At 42.3% G+C, this 7,333-nt stretch overlaps 1 long non-coding RNA gene across 1 annotated transcript; it reads right to left on the bottom strand.

Annotated features, from left to right (window-relative positions):
* Nucleotides 1-5,129: 5,129 nt before the first annotated feature.
* LOC125597697 lies at nt 5,130-5,752 on the bottom strand. Its single transcript, XR_007331910.1, has 2 exons — nt 5,675-5,752; nt 5,130-5,599 (listed from the first exon to the last, which is right to left on the bottom strand). It is a non-coding gene; the product is annotated as an uncharacterized LOC125597697 (long non-coding RNA).
* Between the last annotated feature and the right edge of the window lie 1,581 nt (nt 5,753-7,333).

Genomic DNA, 7,333 nt, shown 5'->3' with positions numbered 1-7,333 from the left:
TCTTTTAGGCATTGAAAGGCAAGTTCTTGTGCTTCTCCCCACTTGAATCCGACTTCTTTCTTGATTACTTCAGTCAAGGGAGATGCTATGGTGCTGAAGTCTTTCACAAAGCGCCTATAGAAACCAGCAAGTCCATGGAAGCTCCTTACTTCACTCACTGTCTTAGGAATTGGCCATTCTCGTATAGCTCTTACTTTCTCTGGATCAACTTTAACCCCATCTGCACCCACAATAAAGCCTAAAAAGACCAAGTGATCCGTTCCAAAAGTACACTTCTTAAGGTTAGCAAAAAGAGATTCCTTTCTAAGCACATCAAGAACAGCTCTAAGATGTTCTATATGATCATTAAAGCTCTTACTGTATACAAGGATGTCATCAAAGTATACCACAACAAATATGCCAATGAATGATCTAAGAACATGATTCATTAATCTCATGAATGTACTAGGTGCATTGGTTAATCCAAATGGCATGACTAACCACTCATATAGACCATGTTTAGTTTTGAATGCAGTTTTCCATTCATCTCCTTCTTTCATCCTAATCTGATGGTATCCACTTTTCAAATCAATCTTAGAAAATATGCAAGAACCATGCAATTCATCAAGCATATCATCTAATCTAGGAATAGGATGGCGATACTTTACAGTGATATTGTTGATGGCTCTGCAATCAACACACATGCGCCAGCTCCCATCTTTCTTGGGCACAAGTAGCACTGGAACAGCACAAGGACTCATGCTCTCTCGGATATGCCCTTTCTCCATCAGTTCCTCTACTTGCCTTTGTAGTTCTTTGGTCTCCACCGGATTGGTTCTGTATGCTGGCCTATTGGGAAGTGTAGAACCGGGCACAAAATCAATTTGGTGCTCAATCCCTCGCACTGGTGGTAGTCCATTGGGACTATCTTCTGGAAAAACATCTTGATATTCCTGTAAAAGATTGACAAGTTCACTCGGATACTCCGGTGCAATGTTAGTAGTGGTCAAGAGGGATTCCTTATAGATAAACAAAAGGATAGGAAGGTTAGAGCAGAGAGATCTTTTAACATCACCAGACTTGGCATAGAAGTTTAGTTGCTTTGTTGATTCAGCGGGAAGATCTATCTCTTTCTTCTTTTGTAGCTGAAGCTGATCAACCTGAACTTCCTTAGGAGTCATAGGCACAAGAACTGTTTTTCTCCCTTTAAACTCAAACGTGTGCTTGTTGGCATACCCATCATGTATCACACGTCTATCTGATTGCCACGGCCTTCCAAGGAGAATGTGTCCAGCTTCCATAGGCAACACATCACAAAGAATCTCATCTTCATATTTACCAATGGCTAAGGGAACCATAACCTGAGTAGATACTCTCATCTCGCCCTCTTCATTGAGCCATTGGAGCCTATATGGTTTAGGATGCTTCTGGACCTTCAAACCCAACTTTTTAACCATAGTCTCACTCGCAACGTTGACACAACTGCCTCCATCCACAATAAGACTACAGACCTTTCCTTGCACTAGACATCTAGTATAGAAGAGATTCTCTCTTTGCTCCATTCTTCGGTCTTGCTTTGAAGACTCAAGGTTCTTCTAGCAACTAGCAACCTTCCAGCAACCGGGTTGGCAACATACTCCTCTTCTGAACTGTGATCTTCTTCGGCCTCTGTCTCATCATCAGCAGATTCATATTCTCCATTGGCATGAAGGATCATCACACGTTTGTTGGTACACTCATTAGCATAGTGCCCACGTCCTTGGCACTTAAAACACTTCACATCTCTTGCACGCGAGCTTGTAGCTTCCACTTTCCCCTTATCTTTGTTGTAGATGCTACTAGACTTGGCTTCTTCTTTTGGCTGTGGCTTGCTCTCCTTTTGATAGCTCGGTTTATCTTCCTTAGAGGTCTGGTATCTATTGGAACCATAGCTGCCACGCGCATGACTTCTTCTCTTAACTTGTTGCTCCACCAAGATAGCTTTGTGTAGCATCTCCTCTATTCCAAGTAGTGTTGCATCTCCACTCTATCTTGTATCTCACGGTTGAGTCCACCAAGAAATCGTGCCATGGTAGCTTCACTGTCCTCAGATACACAAGCTCTTAGCATAAGCAACTCCATCTCTTGAAAGTATTCCTCTACAGACTTTGATCCTTGTGTGAGCAGTCTCAGCTTTTGATGAAGATCACGGTGATAATGGCTTGGTACAAACCTCTTGCGCATCACAGCTTTCATCTCTGCCCATGTTTCAATGGGAAATTCACCATTGCGCCTCTTGTTTGTAACCAACTGATCCCACCAGCTCAATGCATAGTCATTGAACTCGGTAGCAGCTACTTGAATCTTCTTAGTCTCTGAGTAATGCTGACAGTTGAAAACGAGTTCGATCTTCTTCTCCCACTCAAGATAGGCATCTGGATCAGCTTTACCATGGAAAGGAGGGATCTTAAGCTTTAACCCTGATAGCTCATTGCGTCTATGCCTCCGGCCCTCATGATCACGTCGAGATCTTCTACTGCTACGTCTTGAACCGGAGCTATGGCTACTTCTCTCATAGAAGTTATCAGTCTCTTCTGATCCAGCATGCTCACGCTGACCTTGTCTGTTTCTTCTTGGCTCATGTCTTGAACCAGATGCTTGTCCTTGCCCATCATGCGGTCTCTGATCATACTTCTCTTCCAGTAACTTCACCATCGCTTCCATCACTTGTTTGGTGATTGCTTCTTGCAGCAATCTATTCCTTCGCACAAAGGTTTCATCATCTCCTCAGACCCCATTGCTTCCTGATACACGAAAAACTTGAACCAGTAAGTAGTTCAAAAGAAATCAGAACTCAAGATTCAAAGAAACAAAGTATTCAAACAAAGCGGCAAATGAAGATACTTGATCAACACGCGACGATTTGAATTCTATCTTTTCGAAATTGAAACAATAACAGATCAGATTCAACGGATGATGAAATGAGATAATCAAATCCTGATCTATGAATCTAACAACAGATCGAGTCACACAATCACAAGAAACTTTCGGATCAAGTAAAACGATAACGTAATCGACAAGAATGTGAAAAGGTTTTTGTTCAAAACTTGATCGAAATTCTTAGATCTATCAATATGAGATACGAAACAATCAGATCTAGCAATCCTGATAGTGAAACAAGCAGATCAAATGAGAATAAACACACAAGAACCGATTGATCAACAAAATATGAATCGACAAAGAGTAGATCTTAAGAAATCGCAAAAGAGAAATCGAAACTCCCCTTCCAGAGTGCTCTGATACCACTTAATGAGATCCTAGGACCCTTCTCTGGATGGTTTGGATAGATCCTTGCATAAACGAATCAAAGACTCAAGTTTATCAAGGCTGTGGATCGAATGGTGACACAAGAGGCTGCGGAAAGGCTCCTTGATACTCCTAGGCTTAGATCGGATATGACACACCTTTCTAAAGCCCTTGGGCGTTGGATATTACACACCAACAGACTGGATACTACACACCAGACACTCTCTTAACTCGTGAAAGCAAGGGAGAAGAAAACACAAGGTTTAAACAAAAGATAACTTAGATTAGAATGAGGGTTTGTGATACACTTAAATAGAGAGATCCTTGTACATGCACAAGGTCTCGAAAACATAAGAAAACTTAAAGGAACAGGCTCCACACGGTTTCAAAGTAATAACACAACACTTAGACTAAAACATAATATAAGATAGATGATGAAGTCGGTCCAAGATGCCTTAGGCCGAGTTGCATCCAAGATACATCAACTAGGAATGTGTAAGTGAACTTGATACCTCATTAAAAACCTTGATTAGAAAACCCAGTGGGACAAAACTAATCAAGGGAAAAAGAGTATACCAAGCCACTTGCCTAGATGATGATCAGCTTGATGGTAAGATCACATGAATGGTGATGAGTGTGTCTTGGTGGCTCAAGCTTCTACCAAGACAGTCTTCTTGCTTCTTAGAGATCTTCAGTATGTTTCCAACGGCTTCCTTGAGTCTCCTTGTCATTGCACGAGTGATAGGACCTGTGGGAATGGCTAGGACAGCTTCCTCTTCAGCTAGTGTATCTTCAGTCTCTCCTTCTTCATCTTTATCAACTAGCTGGTCCATGATCATATCAGCTTGGAACCTTGAAGAAGCTCCCTCATTAAAAACCTTAGCAAGAAAACCATTGGGACAAAACTTGCTAAGGGAAAAGAGTGGAGTTTTACAAAGCTTAGGGATTGGCCAGTGAGCTAAGGAAACTTCAGATTCATCATGGTGGAGTCCTTAGGCTCTGGATCGTGGCCTAATAGGTATAGCAAGTATGAATCACCATAACTTGCTATCCTTGAGCACAAAGTAGCCGGCTGGATCATTTGTGGCCGGTTTAGGGTCTCCCCCTCTCAGCTGGCTTCAGCCACTTTAGGAAGGCAAGGAAACGACCAGACCATCTTCTCTGAACCCCCAGCAAAGTTACTTGTTCTTTAGAACTTGGCTGACCTCTTCATGGACCATAGACGACCCGGTTTGGGTCTCCCCTTCTCAACTGACTTCTTTGGCCATCTTAGATAGGCTAGGACACGGACCGGATCATCATCATCATCTTCAGTGAGGCTCAAGCTTATTTTGGTACCTGATACACCATTCTAAAATTGCATCAGTTCTTAAGGAAATGCACTCATCACATCAAACTCAATAATATAAAGTATAAGGACAATCATGAATGTATTGAGATGAGTTTAAGGTGCTTCCCTTTCATAAGAATGGTGAGGCGTGGACTCCAATTGAATTCCACTTGGTAAGACACAGTCCGGATTATGGAAGCTCAATCACACACTTGGAACTGAGCTTCTTTGATCCGGTTGGTACTGAGTAATGCAAGAGTGAATCCACCACTTGCAACTCCAATTTGATCGGAAGTGAGGCAATGAACGACTTGGATTGGCGCCAGTTGCTTCACCGTCAAATCACCTTTGCGCTTCTTCTTATGACCTGAGCTTGTCTCCCCCTTTCTTCTGGCTTCTTACCTCCATTTAGGAGTTGAGACAAAGCTTTTCTTTGTTCATGAGCTCAATAGGTACCTAATTCAATCATCCAAAATTGCATGTATCAATTCTCAAGGGGCAAACCTATTCACTCATAAGAATAATAATGGTTTTAGGTTACTTCCCTTGCATCAGTTTGTTGAATGTTGGTGAGGATTACTAAGCACTTGAATCCTCCACGCCATTCCTTCTCTCAACCAGCCTTTGCATTATTCTCTTGAAGTTTCAACATGTAGGGGGACTTTGCAACTCCATAATTTGCCACCATCATGTGATTGCTTAGCCAAGAATGTCCCTGATTGAATAATCCTTGCATCTGGCTGGTAAGAACAGTGAGGAGTGACAGCTTCTTCAGACTGATCACTTAAGTCCTCTTTTAATTCGCCAACCTCTTGCTGGTCTTCTATGAGGAAATGGGACACTGGATACAGTAAGCTTCATGGATCTTTTGGTAGCTCACTGATATTCCCCTCCTCAAGCTTGACTGAGTATAGTGACAAGCTTGAACGTGAGCTTCAATGAGTTTTGAACTGGGAGCACAACAATACCAACATCTGCGCTTAAGCCAACCAGTTCACCATTTGCCTTCAGCTCCAATGTCTTTGGACCACCAGTCTCCTCATGACTTAGGTGATGGCCTTCCTTGTGAGTCTCTTGAACCAGGAGCACAACAGCTCCTACGCCTGCGCTTAAGCCAACTGATTCCACTCACAAGGTATCTTTACATGGTCAGGACTAAAACACCTTGACCCATGCCTCTGACCACCGGCACTCTTGGCTTAGTGATGGCCTTTTCTCTTGAGTGCACCTCCTGTACATCCTCTTGGCATCAGGTAAGTCACTTCTGAGCAGTTTCTCCAATTCTCCAACATCCTTTCTATCTTCAGGGTAGGAAATGGGCAGACACATAGATAGGATTTGGGACTGGGCAATCTCCACGGTTCAGGAATATCCATCTTGGGAGGCTCTGAAAAACGTGGGCAATGCCTTCTTCTTTGTCTTAGTTTGATGATGGACAGAGATCACCTCTTGTGTACCTGAAACATCACTCAAACTCCAGCAAGAATCAGACCACACACACTAGGATCAGCCCTTGATAATTCACCAAGTCTGATCCCAATGTTTTAAGAGAAAGAAAATATGCAATGAACAGAATCTAAACAACTCATTCAGTTCAACTCCATGCATACTAAACATCACTAACTGCTCAGGTATGATAACTCATCAATAACAAGGCAATTAGGCTCTTTTTATGAATTTTAAAGACAATAAACAGAGACTAAACAACTCATCTAATCATCTTGAACAATATATATAATGCAATACAAGATCAGGAGACTCTCCTAGACCTCTATCAATGCAACAAGACAATGACAGTAGCTAAACAAATCGCCTAGCACAATACAAACAGAAACAATTAATCTAGGACAGGAACTAGACAATACCATGCTAGACAACTCCTCGAAATAATTTAAGAAACAGAGCAACACACACAATTTAAGTATCATGGGACAGGAAACTAGGTTCAACAACTCTAGCAACTTGAACCTGTCCCAAGGATACCAAACACACCACTCAACACAACCAGACATAACTACTCAAGCTCTTATTAAGGTAGGAGGTTAACTTACAAACAAGGAACCTGAGCTGGTTCCTTGAACCTCCAAGGCACACTGTTCACTTGAACTTGACAGATTTGGAGTTTGGGATCTCTACCCCACGCCATTTCCTTGTGTGTGCTTTCCCTTTAGACCACTCATGCTTAAGACCCCTCCTTTCTTCCTGATTACCAGGCGCCACCTTCTGGCACACAGTGAGAGACTCCATTTTGGGAAGAACTTGAAAATCACTTGTACAGACTTGGTTTGGAGCATTGCTTGCCAAACAGCTCCAAAACCTTCTTTCTCCAAGAGATCTCTCAGGCTGAACAGGAGAAAGATGATAGACCTTGGGAAGTCTCTGGACACGCCATGTTTAGTCTTCTTCCTCTTGAAGAGATTGAACAGCTGGCTGGACAGAAACTCTCCAATGATTTGAAATCAATGAGATGAGCCTATGCTTGAATTGTGGAAGCTTTGAGTTTCAGATACTAAAGACCTCCTTTATCTTGAGTTCTGGTGAGTCTCTTCCCTCCTGGAAAAGCTTTAGACCAGAGGATACAAGGATGAACAGAAACAGAGATTTTTGAAGAGAAGTATGAACTGTAATAGATTTGCGGAAGCTCTATGGATTCTCAGGAGCTTGGAGCTCTGATACCATGTGAGAATAGACAGATTATGATGTGTGAGTGTTGTTTAGAACAGAGAGTGGTCGGATTGA

The sequence above is a fragment of the Brassica napus genome, unplaced genomic scaffold, assembly GCF_020379485.1.
Source record: "Brassica napus cultivar Da-Ae unplaced genomic scaffold, Da-Ae ScsIHWf_1515;HRSCAF=2112, whole genome shotgun sequence".
In the NCBI taxonomy this organism is placed as follows: domain Eukaryota; kingdom Viridiplantae; phylum Streptophyta; class Magnoliopsida; order Brassicales; family Brassicaceae; genus Brassica; species Brassica napus.
Note: the sequence above shows the minus strand (reverse complement) of the source record. Positions and strands in the feature narration are given on the sequence as shown.